Here is a 15389-nt window from a genome sequence, read left to right on the forward strand (position 1 = left end):
ACAAAATTGAGTGTGGTACATGTTGCTTCCTTCTTTCCTAGAGAAATCCGTGTGTGTGTGTGTGTGTGTGTGTGTGTGTGCACCCACGTGTGCATTTCCTCCAAGGCTCTATAAGAGGATTTGCTGATTATGTTTTAAAACCTTCTCAGCACAATAAAGAAGAGTCTAATAGGCTTATAGTTCAGCCATCCACTGCAGTGACTCACTAAATCGAGCATTTATTTTCATGGCAAGAATTGGAGCTGACAGAGCTCCAGAGCCAGGTGAACCTGAATGGCAACAGGACTCATTACCAGTCCCACACCTGGCACGCAGGATTCCCAGAGAGAGAAGGATTGCAAGGGCACCAGACGATGGCACTTTGACAGCCTCCGCCATCAGCTCTGAAGGCTAATCCAATTGTTCTGTCGAGGCTGGCATCCCTCCACACATAGACATTCCACTTTGGAATCTTCCCTGACAGGACCAGTCTGTCATTGGCTCCTAGCATGATTCTTCCCTGGAGCAGGAAAGTGGGCTACCATCTTTGGAAGCTTCTTCTTGAACACATTTCCCACGCATCATCTCGTTTGCTCCTTACCGGACCTGTGTGGGATTCCGGGCTCTTTCGACGATGAGACAAACTCCAAGAAATTCAGTGAGTGTGTTGAGTCATCCAACTCATGAGCCTCAGAGGCAGGGCTAGCTTTAAATCCAGTGCTCCAACCACAATGGCAAGGCGTACAGATCCCCATTACTGCTTATTTTGACAAAGCAAGAGCTTCCTAATTGCCTTCTCCAACTTTCTTCTCTCCTTCCCTTCCAAAAAACATTCTTTAAACACCTCAGAGTGATGTTACATATTCATGTGTGTGTGTGTGTGTAAATATGTGTATACGGGTGTGTGTATGTATATATACACATATAAACACACACACACATATATGGAAACGTGCACAGGGATACGTTCATGTGCACGTGTTTGCTGATTTGTGTGTACATGTGTGCATACATGTAGAAAAATATCCTGGATATGGTATGAAGGCTGTTACATATATGTATACATGGTGAGAAAGATAAAGACATGATCTGGTCATGTCATGTTTTTGTTTGAAAATATTAAGTAGTTCTCAAAGGCTTACCAAGTCAAGCCAGCAAGCATTTATTAAGTACTCACTATGTGTAGGATAAACAGGTGCAATGGATAGAGCAACAAGCCCAGAGTCAGGAAGGCCTGAGTCCAAATTCGAGCTCACATACTCACTAGCTGTGGGACCCTGGACAGGTCCCTTAACCATATTTGCCTCAATTTTCTCATCTGTAAAATGAACAGGAAGAAGAAATGACAAACCACTTCAATATCTCTGCTAAGAAAACCCCAAATAGGGTCATGGAGAGTCAGATATGACTGAAGTGACTGAACAACAGCAGTAAACTATGTGCCATGCACTGTGCTACGTTCAAAGAATATATATATATAAAGGGGGGAGGGGATTCCTTGCTGACAAGGAGCTCTCAGACTAATGGGAGATCCAATGTACAAACAACTATGAACAAACAAGATCATATACAAAATAAACTTGAGGTAATCACTGAGAGAAGACACAGCACGAATGGAGACCAAGAAAGGCTTCTTGTTGGGTGGCTGGGGGGAGGGTAGAGATGAGGAGGCAGAGAATTCTAAGCATGGGAGATAGTTAAGTATGCATTGAGTCCTTCAATCAATCTGGACCACACCCAGTCCCACAAATCTCTGTGCTTTTATATATATATACATACATACATATATTGATATATATATACATATATATATGTGTATATATATATATACATATATATATATATATATATATATATACACATATTCCTTTTCCTTTTTTATCTGCTGAATTCATATCTGTATTTTAACATATGACTCAAAGGCCTCTTTCTCCAGGAAGTGCTCCCTGATCTCCCGTCACGACTGCTTTGCTCCCCTTTTTATGCACTTCTACCCCAGTCATTGATACAACTCTTAATATTTTCTCTCTCCTCACCATGGATCACTTGAGCATGTTAAGCACATTAAGTACTTACCTTGGAAATGACTCCTTTCCTTTGCCCAGACTGTCCTCCAAGCCCAAACTGGGAAGAATACTCACTTCTGTACTTCAAATCCTTGACTTCTTTCAAAACCCAGCCTAAGAACCCCCCTCTCCACTGAAGCCTTTCCAGAGACGCCCCTCCCCACTGCCTGTTGGCGTCTCCCCACAAATTACCTTGTTTTTATTTTGTACCTATTTTTACATGTTAATGTTCATGCTTATTATCTCCTGTGATAGGAAAGAAGCTATTTGAGGACAGTAACAGTTTGGCATTTGTACCACTGTGCAGCTTGTTCAGTCCCCTGATACATGAACACCATAAATACATGTTGATTGATTGAAGAAGCTAACAGAAAATACTTTTTTTCTTTACCACAAAGCACTAGATTTAAATGCCATCTTCAAGCATGTCTAGATGAAAAATATTACATGTTTCCAAATATTTCAGTTCATTTCTTTTGAGGGGCCATAGATCACAGGGTGCAGAATCTAAGAAAGGAAGAAATCTAGTTAATAAAGTTGTGTAGTTGACTTTTTAAAAAAAATTCATCAATTAGTCAGTCAACTAGTATTTAGCAAGTGTATATTTTATGAAAGGCACTGTAATGGAGATAGAAAGAAAGGCAAAATGAAGCTCACATTAAATGGAGAGAGCTTTGCGAGTTCAAATCCGGCCTCAGACACTTACTAAATGGATGACCCTGAGCGGTTAGCTTCAGTCTGTAAAATGAGCTGGAGAAGGAAATGACAAACCGCTCCAGGATCTTTGCCAGGAAAACCCCAAATGGGGACATGAAGAGTCAGACATGATTGAAAAGCTCCTGAAAACTGGGTACATAGACAATAAATACTGAGTAAATGGAAGCTTGTTTCAGGAGAAGGCACTAGAAGCTCAGGGAATGGGAGCTGAGTCTTGAAGGAAGTCAGGAAAGCTAAGAGGTAGAGACAGTGGGGCAGAGGATTCAAAGCACAGCCAGTACAAAGGCACAGAGATGAGACATGCAGCATCCTGTGTGAAGAATAACAGCAAGGAAACCAGGAGGGGCTAGGTCCTACAGTGTGGGGGCACAATGAGGCAAGGAACAGGGGCAAATCTGGTGTAAGAAGATTGGAACGGCAGGAAGAGATTGGATTATGCAGAGCTTTAAGTACCCAAGAGAGGAATTTGATCCTGGAAGTATTAGGGGACTGCTGTAATTCATTGAGCAAGAGTTCCACATGATCAGATCTATAAAACATGGTGGAAGAGTGGACAGCCTCAGATCTTCACTAATCATGCAACTCTGGAGAAATCATTTAATCTCCATTTGCCTCAGTTTCCTCAATGGTAACTCAAAGGGGAGTAATAATAGCATGTACCTTTCAGACTTGTCCCCTAGAGCTCCAAGTCTATGAACCTAAAACATTAACACTGGTCACTAAATGCATGGCTGGATTCTGTGTATGGAAGGAAATTTTTTAAACCTTTTCCAGTAATTAACAGCTGCTATCTCTAATTTCTCAGCTGGAGAACAAATTAAATAGGACACTCCGACAGAAAACATACATCGCGTCACTCTTAAAATAAGCTTGGCTCCATTTCTCAAGTGTACACGTTGTTAATTAGAGTTGGGAAAGGAACAACGAAGACCTTCGATTCCAAAGGAGAGCTAAAAATGGAATCTGCTTGGGAATGATAGTCACAGAAGCCTAAGGATTGGGAGCTGGAAATGGAAGGGACATGTTAATTTGATTAAATAACTGTACTACCTCTCGGCTGATTATTTAGAACCTTTCATTTGGCAAAGGGCTTTCATCTGGAATCTGATATTTGGAAGGGCTCTCAGAAACTGCCTAGTCCAACTCTTATTTGACCAAGAATTTTTTCTATTTTGTACCTGTCAAGTAGCCATCCAGGGTTGGCTGTAAACCTTCAGTGATAGGGAACTCTCTTCTTCCAAAGGAAACCCAATATGCTTTGTTAGAAGCTTACTTTTATATCAAATCTAAATCTGCATTATTTTACAACTTCCACTCATTGCTTTTTTGTTCTATCCCTTGGACTAAGCAAAACAAACCTAATCTTTATTCTCTGAGGTGCACCTTCAAATACTTGAATAACTATTACATCTATCCCAAAGCCTTTTCTACTATAGTTTAAACATCATTCTTTCAACCAAACATCTTATGATATTGTATTATGGTTTTCCTAAAATGTGGTGAACTTGTGAATTGTCCAGAGCAGATCTTGTTACATTTTAACTTGACAAAAAAACATGTGCGGTATGGAGACCATTTTGGTCGTGAAAAGACTAGCTAAAGTGTCTCTTTGAAGACACTGAGGCTGGGGGAGGGGAGGTTAATGTAATTGCTTAAGCTTAAGTAGACCCAGGAATTTTAAGAACATAGCATGATATTAATATCCTGTGAAAAGGAAAAGAAATTTACATTTTAAATATATTCCTCTTTGTTTATATAATCCTTCTATCAAAAGTCTCCTTTTATCAAGGACCAAGTTATTCTTGGACTTCTCACTCTTTAGTAGATTGTCCTCACCCAGGTTATATAGAATGTCAGTTGTTAGTAAACCCTATTTACTGGCTCCCCTTATAAGCACACAGGCTCACAAGGCTCCTGCCAAACAATTTTAGCTTCATGTTAAGAGAAAGAGGACTTATACTTGTGGCAGAAGAAAATAGTGATATTCCTCAGTGTACAATGCTTCTCCTGAAGAGTTATGACTGGTAATGAAATCTAGATTGGGTTCCTCTGTGGCCTGGTCAAGGTGGGCACTTTCATATCCATCCGCCACTCCATAACCCCTCAGTTTTCATAGAATTGCTTGTTATGGGAAGATATTCTGTTCTGATATTGTCAGTATGTCATTGCTTCCCATTGCTGCCCTCCGTGTGTGTATCTGTACCTATAAATACGTGTGTATTATGTGTGTGCACCATCCCTAAACTATTAGTGTAGCTTTAAGCTATTAAATTGTAAAACAAAGAAAATCCTGATAAGCAAAAGCAGGAGGGAGTTCAATGGTGTTTATTTCTCAAATGCTGAGGATGTCAGCCTGGATAAAGAGGAGGGGGATCAGGAACCCTGAGAGCACCTGTAGTGCCACAAATTGAAGTCAGAATGTGGAAGGGATAGAATCTAGGGAGTTTGACTTTGTAGGATGAGTACCTGGCTGCTTAATAATGGCTTGTTAGTTGATTGAACTTAGACATTTGGATATCAACTTGTGATCGTGAGTATTTTTCCCCACCACAAAGCAGGCTGAGTCCTACTTCACTAAATGATTTTCTCTGTCTTCACACTGAATTTATTAAGCTTGACTTTCAAGTCTCCATCAAGGATAGGTGCGCTGTTATTTCCTCCCTTTGTAGATGATTTCTTGTTATCTCTACACGTAGCTTATATGAACAGATAAGCTTAAGTTAAGTAAAAAGCAGATGCGGTGCCAAATGAGCAAATTTATTTAGCCTGAGGTCATCACTCCAGTCTTGGGACCGTGCTTTTGTTAATGGTAACTGTCAAAGTCAATGACTCATTGAGGCAGTTGGTTTATAATGTGTTGAAAGAAATGATCCTTTCCTGGGGATTGTGAGTCACTTCCATTCGATGACTTTTGTTCTTTTTCTTATGGAACTACATAATCCAGAATTAATTTGTGTATTTTTAGCCCTCTAGTCAGCTTGCGGTAGTCTACCTTTTTACAAAGCATCAATGACATAAACATCCACTGTGCAGAAAATGTCTGACTCTTATCAGTTGAAGGTAGAACTGAGCAAAGTATAAGCAAAGAGATTTGGAAGGTGATGACATAAGTGGCTTTGTCCCTTGGAGAAAATCAGCAAGAAGTAGGACCTTCATCCTCGCCCATATTCAGAAATACCCTCAGAGGACAGAGGCTAGCCTGTCAGTCAGGATGGTACAGCATCCTTTTTTTAGCTTAATTTTCTTAGATATTACTTCTCTTTATAAATAAAACCCATGACCTTCATCCTCACTTATAATTGGAAGTGCCCGCAGAGGACAGAGGAAACGCAATCCCTGTCAGTCAGTCTAGTACAGAATGCTTTTTTAAGCTTAATTTTCTTAGATATTACTTCTCTTTATAAATAAAACTCATGGCTTCAGAGCCCCCCTCATCTCTGGGTCTCCATGGGCCAGGCTTAATTTCAAAGATAACTCTGAGAAGATAATTATCTTTTGGGGAGCAGATTTATTTGGGAGATTTTCATATATGGTTTACCAAAGCCTAAATCTAGGTTTCTACAAATATGGATAACAAGGTCCTACACAAGCATTCAAGGTACAATAAATGCATGTAGGGTGATTTATAGATATGGATATGGATAGCTGTAATTTCACCCAACCAAAATGAAGAAAAGACAAAGGACTCATGGATTTCATTAAAAAAAAAAACATAGATGACTAATTCATTATAGCTCTGTCTTTCAATATGCATTTGTTAAGCACCTACTGTGTACCAGGTAGAGCAGGTAGGTGGCAGAGTGGATTGAGTACTGGAATTGAAATCAAGAAGCCTCATATTCCTAAATTCAAATAGAGTCTCAGACACTTGCTGTGTGACCCTGGGCAAATTACTTATTAACCCTATTTGCCTCAGTTTCTTCATCTGTCAAGAAGGAAATGGCAAACCACTTAAGTGTCTTTGCCAAAAAAACCAAAAAACCCAAATGTGGTCACAAAGAGTCATCCATAAGTAAAGCAATTGAACAAAAAAAATGTACTATTTGTTGAACTAGATATTGTACTATTTGTGGGGGATAAAAGAAAAAGGTAAGGGACTATTGATGCTCTTAAGGAACTCACAATCCAATAAATATGTACAAAGAAAGTATATATAGGGTAAATAGAAAGTGATCAATAGAGGGAATGCATAGGCATTGAGGGGGATGGGAAAAGGCTTCCTATATGCGAACAATGAATACGCTTCGTGGGTCCTCCATTTTCATCAGATTTTATAATTCTTCCAACCTGGCATCATTATGCTGATGTAAAGTTCCCCTAAAAGGAAATATATATATATATATATATATATTATGGAACTACTGTACTGGTATTGTCATTATGTTAAGTCCTTTCATTTGGATTCTCCTTAAGAAAAAAGTATCATAGAGGGAATGTCCATATAAGAAAATGCCCTTCATCAAGCATCTTTTGATAATTCACAGAAACATCTCAGAGCCAAAAGAAGAGCTTTTTGTCCTCTTCCCTTATCCTTTCCCCCCCACTTTAGTCCTTTAGTGTTCTCCAATTCTGACATCTCCAAAACTATAGCAAGAGTTCAATTGAATAGCTTCTTCCCTGAGAGACACCCATTATTACAGATGAGTAAATTGGAAACACACACAGACACAGACACACACATATTTATGTATATTCATACATACATATATACACATGCACACATACTTATATATCTATGTATGAATATTATTTATGTTTATGTGCATATATATCTATATATAACTTATACATGTGCATGTAATACACAGTCACATATATATACCTCATGTATGTCTCATATGTACTATTTTTGCACACATAGATATCTTAAATGTACTGTTTTTGCATCCCTTTTAGCCATCTAATGAGATGAGCTCATTGAGGACAAGAATTGTGTTTTTACCATTCTTTATATCCCCATTGCTTAGCACAGTGCTCAGCATATAATCAGTGATTAATAAATGGCTAGCTATTCATCTCCTTTGACCATTTGCTCCATTGCAGGATGACTCATGCTTCTATCTTTATATTGATTCCTTATCTATCTGAGAGATTAGCATTTATCGGAGAAACTTGCTGCAAAGATGTTTCCAATTAATTGTTTCTCTTCTGATCCTAAATGCTTTTGTCAATGAAAATGTTTTTGACATTTATAGGAGCATATATTTAGATATAAGAGAAATCTCAGATATCATCCAATTCAACCATCTTATTTCAAAGATTACAAGACTGAAGGCCAATGTCATGAAGGTAATTAACAGCTGACTTGGAACCCAAGTCTCTGATTAGATAGAGCCACTGTAATACCACAACACCGTACATCCTCCTGGAATGGGATGGTCCTTTGACCTTTTTATTTGTCATTTCTAAAACACTTGCTATTGTTGGAAGGCAGACAAACCAACCATGTACATGGCATCAAGGGGCCAAGGACATGACTTAATAGTCATTTGACCTTGACCAACCCATCTTGTCCCCTTTGGGCTTATGCTACCTCATTTATAATGTCCCAAATCCAGTTCTGTAATGTCTTTGTGTTCTATAGATATAACTAAAGTGGTCTATGAAAAGCAGAAAAGTTGGGGGAAGTTTTTTGCAAAGAATATCTCTGACAAAGAGAGTTATCATATATGTGATCAAATTTATAAAACAAATACACGTCATTCCCAGTTGATAAATGGCCAAAGGATAAAAACAGGTTTTCAGACAAAAGAATCAAAGCTATTTATAATCACATAAAAAGGCTCTAAATCACTACTAATTATAGAAATGTAGGTTAAAACAACTCTGAGGTACCACCTCATACCTATCAAATTGGCTAATATGACAAAAAAGGAAATGTTGATGTTGGAAAGGGATGTGGGGGAACTATTTCCCGAGTGCACAGCTGGCAGAGTTGGGAAGTGATCCAACCATTCTGGAGAGCAATTTGGCCCCAAGGGCTACAAAAGTAGCTTTACCTTTTGATCCAGCAATACAGCACTACTAGGTCTATATCTCAAAGACATCTGAAAAAAGTGGGAAAGGACCCATTGTACAAAAATATTTATAGCAACTCTTTTTGTGGTGGCTGATAGAAATTGAAGGGATACCCATCAATTGGGGAATGGCTAAACAAGCTTTGGTATATGATTGTAATGGAATATTATTGTGCTATAAGAAATGACAAACAGGATGATTTCAGAAAAACCTCAAAAGACATGGAATGAATAGTAAGTGAACAGAACCAGGAGAACATTGTACATGCTAACAGTGATATTGTTTGAAGAAGAATTGTAAATGACTTCGTTATTCTCAGCAATACACAGATCCCAAGACGAGGGATGAAGCATACTATCTGCCTCCGAGAAAGAACTGACACTGTTTGAATACACACAGAAGGATGCTGTTTTTCTCTTTCTTTCTTTTATTTGAGTCTTGTTGTATAAAATTTCTACTCTGGAAATGTTTTACATAAGTCCACGTGTATAACCTATATCTGGTTGCTTACCATCTCGGAGAGGGAGGGAGGAAAGGATAGAATTTGAAACTCTAAGTTTTAAATAAAAATGTTAAAAAAACTGAAAAGAGTGGCCTATAAGAAAATGTTGATGCTAATGATATTTTCTCTCTAAAACTTCAAATCTGAAGATATACATATATATGTAAATGAGATCATTTTTTCTAAATTAATATAGGTTCAATTTATTTTATCTGGTCCAAAAGCTTCCCCTTTGCCCTTGAGTGTCCCATACATACAGATCTCCAAAGTCATTTGTACAATCCAGCAATTTTTCCAAGACCCAGAATGTTTCATAGCCAAATTAATTCAGGGGAAAAGCCTAATTAAATGGTCTTTGTGATTGCTTCTATGTCAAAAACTAGGAGTCTTTGAATCATTTGGGATCTGGTGTATAGCTATGTCATGAATTTCCCTCAGAAGCACAGGTTCCCAAGAAGAAAAAGCACAAAGAAAATAAATAAAGTCTCCAGTCAATTTCCATTAAGTCCTTTGTTTATTTCTCATTAGTCAGTATTACTCTTCCAAGACTCTGTATTTGAGAACTGGAGCTGGTTTTCAGGCTGGTTTGGATCATATTCTTTATTGTTCTTGTGTTGCCATTGAAGAAAGCAAACCTCTGTACTCTCTTGGCCAAAGAAGCAAGTGATTTGGAATTAGTTTGAAAGCTGGATTCCTCAAACCACGATTTGTTATCATCACCCAGGGACCAGCCACTTGTGTGTGCTTTGTATTTGAGCATCTGCCTAGCCATTCACAGGAGCAATTCATAACATCAATACCAAACCCAGAATTCCTCCTGCTATTCTTAGTTGTAATGGAAGATCCGTCCTGTTCCTTTCATAAATTAGTTGATAACTGTCTTTACTTCTCTTTCTAGCAAAGGGATCTTAATTAAACAATATAGCCAGGCACCAGAGCTTCATCCAGACAATGGAAATAGGTGATAAAAGCACATTAAGCTTTCATGAAGGTTGTTTACACATTCATAATAGTGGCTGTGGTCCTTTCTGATAGCAACAATAAATTAAAAAAAAATACATTAGGATGTTCTTTTCATTAGCCAATGATTTTATAGCCCTCAGTGTCTTTTAAACTATCTATGTGTAAAATTGTGTGTTATAATTTGTAATTACTGCAAATAACTAATTTTAATTCTCCAAATTGACATTTAGGGCTTTAATCTGATTTGGAAGATTTGAACTGGCTTCTGATTATTACGGCAATTATCCCTATGGTCCCCTTTTTTCATATGGCAATACCTTTAGGGTGGGTGAAATATTAGAAACTAGTTTTCACTGAGATCCTAACACAGGAATATGGCTACTGACTTATAACCATGACAGAAGAGGGTTACTTTCATGACTGAGTTGGGGGTAGAGTCAATCAATTAATAAGCATTTATTAAATACTTACTACAGTAATCCCTTCTATATCAAAGGGACTGTAATCTAGGAAATCCCCTAAAACTTTTTGATCCTTCCTTCCTACCAGAGATGTCTGCTTTTTTTCCCTTTTTCTTTTATGAGATATTTACAGTAATTCATTGTAAAATTTGGTTAAATATTTGGTTTAAATAAGTCTGAATTTTTTTTCCTTTTTCTTTTATGAGATATTTACAGTACCTTATTGTAAAATTTGGTTTAAATATTTGGTCATGGGCTCTGACATCCTCTGGCCTTCAGCTTTTTCTGTAGTTTCCATATTTCATCTATGGCTTTCTCAAAATTCTCCCCCAAATTCCCAGTTAATTTCTTATGCCAGCCCTTGATATACATCAAAACCATGATGGGGAAAGGAGGCGGGATGTGAAAAGGATAATTACATGTGTCAGGTACTGTACTAAGTACTAGGGAATACAAAGAAAGGCAAAAACAGTCCTTAACTTCATTTAACTTTCATTCTGATAGTGGAGAAATTATGTAAATAAAACAAGCATATACAAGATAAATATAGGATAGATAAAAGGCAGTCTGAAAGGGGAAGATACTAATCTTTTTGGGAGTTGAGGTATTACTTTGGACAAAAGATAGTACAATAGTATGAAAACGTAGGATATAGAGCTGAAAGGAATTTTAAAGAGCATCTAGTCCAACTCTCTCATTTTATAAATGAGGAAACTAAATTTAGCCCAGAAAGAAGTGATTTCCTTAACATAATAGAAGTATATCACAGTGCTGGGAGATAAACTCAGGTTTTCTGTTGTAAAACCCAGAAGTCATTGCACTAAGCCATGCAGTTATTGAGGGAAAAAGTCTCCTTAGAGGCAATAAACTAATACAGGAACAATCAACTTCCTCTCCAAACTGATCATCACTTACCTTACTGGACTTTTTTCCTGTCATGTTCTGCCACACTGGATGAGTGGATTTCAATTGAACCTATGTGAACTTTGTTTCTCTGTAGAAGGAGGGATTAGACCTAAATTTATGCTACCATAATCTCTGTATCTGGAAGTGAATTCACTGACTTTTATGATCAGAAAATGTGCTTGATTTGGAGTTAATCCCTTGGTTCATGTCCTGCATCTGACACTATTAGTCGTGTGACTTTGGCCATGTCACTTAAATTCTCTGAACTGGGTTTCTTCATTTCTTCATCTGTGGTTGGAAAGGATGGTCTGAAGGTCTTTGACAGCTCTAAATTAATGGTTCAGGGATTCCTGGATCCATACCAGCACTCTTTATACAGACCACACTAATTTTGTCTGGGAAAACGGGAGCATTTAGGGAAGCAGAAGAAGCTTCATGTGGAAGATAGCATTTGAGCTGATTAAAAGATAACAGCATGGATTCTAAGGGATGAGATGAAGGAGGTACATACTTTAGGTTTGGTGGGCTGAACAAAGAATGGAGAATCATCTGTGAAAAACTGTTACTTGTGATAGTCATTTGCTAGATCAGAGATCCTGTTTCATCTTTAAAAATCTGAGACTACCCAACCATCACCTAGATAAAAACACTAAATACAGACCAAGACTTCCCATGGTAAAGAAGTGGTGAGGTAAAGTTTTCCTGCTTATCATTTCCCCCCAATGTATTTCATATCGCCATCACATCAGGAAATAATTTCAGTTTCCCTGCTCTCTGTCTGTGTTCTCAATGTTTCTAACATGTTTCAGGCTGACATTTATAATTTATGTCTCCCCTTTTCATCAGACCCGTGAGTCCTATCTGGACTCTGACTACCATACCCAGAGCATGACGGCAGACAGAACTGCGCTCTTCCTTCGGGTGAAAGCGACATCTAGTCACTTGCCTCCAGTTCATTCTGCCTGAGACGCCCTTGGCTTTTGCATGAGTGGCAGTTGAAATTATAACCATCAAGACATACATGACTTAAACTAGTAATATAACCAAAACGCTTTCTGAACCTTCAAACATCATATAAATGCGAGATGCTATTGTTATTAGGCCAGCATTATCCACGGCCATTTGTAGTTAAGCTTAAGGAGGAATTGAGATCTGAGCCCCTATTCATGCTATAAAGGTGTCAAATAAGTCTCCCTTTCACGTGGGTAAATTTTAATGGCCTCATGAACCACATTTACAAGAAAATGCCTAATTTACTAGAGTTGGTTTATGAGGGTTCTTATGCTAGATGAATCGCTGAAGGCAGTTTCTTTTTACAGTTGTACAAGTCATAGATTAATAAAAATAAAGAAAAAAGATAAATTACAAGCTAACAGAGTAATGTGGGATGGGTGCAATTGATGATGAGTGCGAAGATGGATGGACTCATCAATGCTTCTATTTCCTTCACATTTAAGAGAATTCTGATTCTGATTCTCCAGCAGGCAGCACCAGCTAAGAGCCAGGCCCCATTTCCATTCAGCCAAAGAAGAATTTGCTCAGGAGAATGTTTCTCACATTTGCAAAGACAGAAGTGAATATTTGTTGTTTATTTCTCCTGCCAAAATTCAACCATATATGATTGGGATATAACTTTAAAGAGGAAGAAATACTAGGGTTCCACCTTCAATTAATTCAGTTAAAAGTTTTAAAAAAATTATTAAGCAGCCACCTTGAACCCAACACAATTGAAATGAGACACAAAATAAAATAAATAAATGATATATAATTATATATAATATATATGGAGAGAAGAAGAGGAGGAACAGAAAGATACAGAGACAGTGATGAATCAGAGAGATGGAGAAGGCAAATTGGGAGCAAACAACAATTTTGGTAGAATTTTCTTATGGGATAGTGATGGTCATAAAGATGCTCTTTTCCTGTTGATTCATGACATGAAGTAAACACTGTGCTAGGCACAAACTTGAAATGACACAGGATAGAATAAATAAATATGATATATAATTATATGTAGTATATATGGAGAGAGAGGAGAAGAAGAGAGAGAGACACACACACATGCTTGGCACATGGCACATATTAAATCCCTAATTAATACTTGTTTATAATTAATTCAGAACTTTAGACCATGACTAGATGAAGCTGGAGGAAGGCTGCTTCATTCTCTAGCAGTTGAGCATGGCATTTCACTGTTTCTTTTTGTCCCTGAATTTCCAGTGCCAAGTACTGCCAAGTTCAGTGCCAGGCAAACAAAATCTAAGAAATGTTTTTTGAATAAATGAGAACAAAAAACTCTGGCTGAAGTTCATATTAGGGTTGTTAAATGTTCGACGTTTATTAAGCACATTCTGCCTTTGGTTTTTATTGTGACATTGGCACTAGGATAATGAAATTTTAATCTAGAATTATTCTCAAAAAGTTAGTTACCAAGTCTCCCGGGGATCAGATTAAAATCCATTTGATGGCTTCTCCTTGCCATCAAAATCTAAACTTCTTCAAGGCAAGAAATGATTCATTTCTGTCTTTGTATCCTGTGATATTTAGCCTAGCATTTAGCACATAGTAGGGCTTAATAAATGCATGTTGGTTGATTGATCAATAGGAATATCCATCCAAAAGAAATTACAAATCCTTAGTTTAAGGCTCCTAGAATGTTTTTAAAAATATTCTTCTGGGAACTCAGGTAGATACAGAAGCAAATGAGACATGGACCCTGCTTTCAGGCATGTATTTGAGACTGGAGAGAATGTGGCAAATAGAATCAGACAAGTCTCAGAGGCCATCCCTGTCCTCTATGTTCTTGAATAATAATCCTCTCTATAACTCACAATCCAGCCTTTGCTTGTAATAAGACTTTTAGGGAAGGGAAACCCAGATTGCTGCTTCAGGAGCTGGCCCCCTTCTATCTTGGAAGAAATCTAATTATGGAGCTTAATATCTGTTTGGGGGGAATTGGATTTACCACGGTATCAAGGAACTGGAAGTGAAGCCATCTAATCTGCCTTAAAAGTGGTGACTTAGGCAAGGGTTTATTTAACCTTTGCAAAGACCTTTAATGAAAGAGTATGGGGACTATGCTGGTAAATATTTAACAACCACCTTTCTAAAGGAAAATGCATGTAGTGCACACTTTTCAATTTAATCTGTATTATTAACATTTTCTTCATCACTTTCTTAAGTCTAGACAATCAACAGAACAATAAATCAAGTCCTGGTTTGTGGCTGTTTGCAGCTTTCTGAGATGTAAATGCTGATGCTGAAAATTTATCACACTGGCTCCAGCAATGGTGGTGGTGGGGGGGGGTAGTTTCCAAGATATCCCATTCTACTCTGGGATAACTCGAACTGTTGCTTTACTTCAGCTTAAATCCACCTCCTTCCCAATGGAATTCCACCCACTAGAAGTTTGGGATCTGAATTTGAATCTCAACTTTGCCATTCACCAGCTGGGGAATGGTTCCCCTTCATACTCTCTTTATTACAGTGGATCTTTCTTCAATTTATTTGTCCTAACCTCTCCAGGCCTCAGAAAATGAGAGAACTTGGACTAGATAATCTTGAAGGTCTCATCCAATCTTGGATATGATCTTCCCACCCTTTAAGTCATACCTAGATTCTTTGTTGTAGTTGTTCAGTCATATCCAACTCTTTGGGACTCCATGGAACTTAACATAGCACTACCATCCATCAGGTCCTTTTCAATAGGGTCCCCCCTCCAAAAAAAAAAAAGAATAAGTTACAGTAAAGTGGTTCAGTGTATCAAAATGATTGGTG

The 15389-nt window shown here is 37.8% G+C and overlaps 1 protein-coding gene across 1 annotated transcript in view; it reads left to right on the forward strand.

The window, feature by feature from the left end:
- The window catches only part of SCHIP1 (schwannomin interacting protein 1), a 781396-nt gene that overhangs the window by 279318 nt on the left and 486689 nt on the right, over positions 1-15389 (forward strand).

The sequence above is a fragment of the Antechinus flavipes genome, chromosome 3 (genome assembly GCF_016432865.1).
Source record: "Antechinus flavipes isolate AdamAnt ecotype Samford, QLD, Australia chromosome 3, AdamAnt_v2, whole genome shotgun sequence".
NCBI lineage: Eukaryota > Metazoa > Chordata > Mammalia > Dasyuromorphia > Dasyuridae > Antechinus > Antechinus flavipes.